Raw genomic sequence first — 651 nt, forward strand, 5'->3', positions numbered from 1 at the left:
ACCACGTTGCCTCTCACATCGGCAGTGGAGCCTGGGTGAGAGGTGGGGAAGGATGTGCCAGGAATACCTGCCTGCTTTGTCACACATCCCAGGCAAATATGACTATCACAACCCCTAATCCTGCAGAAAGGTCACTTCCATTGCTCAATGCAGGTTCTGGTTCTCTTGGGTCAAACATGTGAGTCAGGCACCTCCACTAACGGGATGCTGTTGGCACAGGCAGAAATAGCAGCCTCTGCTGAGGTCATTTATGGGGTTTTTCCTGTCCTGGAGGAGTTTCAGGGCTGGGGGCAGAGACATGGAAAACTTTGGTTCCTGAGAGCATCCAGGAAAGGAAAGCATCCAAGGGTGGGGGGGACTGTGCAGTTGGGGAAGATAGAGTGAGCAGAGAGGACAGGGATCCCAGGACCCTGTTTCTCTTATGGTTTTAGGGCAGATATGAGATGCTTTTCAGAGCAACAGAATCTTACTGCTGTTACCTGCCTCTTGGTGTTGTCCTTGCTGTGCTCTGATTAATGGGTTTAAACTGGAACAAGGGACGTTCAGGTTGGATCTAAGGCAGAAGCACTTCCCTGTGAGGGTGCTGAGGTGCTGGCACAGGGTGCCCAGAGAAGCTGTGGCTGCCCCCTCCCCGGGAAGGTTCAACGGCCG

At 53.1% G+C, this 651-nt stretch overlaps 1 protein-coding gene across 1 annotated transcript in view; it reads left to right on the plus strand.

The window, feature by feature from the left end:
* The window catches only part of CHRDL2 (chordin-like 2), a gene marked incomplete at its 5' end in the record, with an annotated part of 19,185 nt that overhangs the window by 16,224 nt on the left and 2,310 nt on the right, over positions 1-651 (plus strand). The gene's annotated exons all lie outside the window — the stretch shown is intronic.

Source organism: Nestor notabilis, unplaced genomic scaffold (assembly GCF_000696875.1).
Source record: "Nestor notabilis isolate BGI_N333 unplaced genomic scaffold, ASM69687v1 scaffold10550, whole genome shotgun sequence".
Lineage (NCBI taxonomy): Eukaryota > Metazoa > Chordata > Aves > Psittaciformes > Psittacidae > Nestor > Nestor notabilis.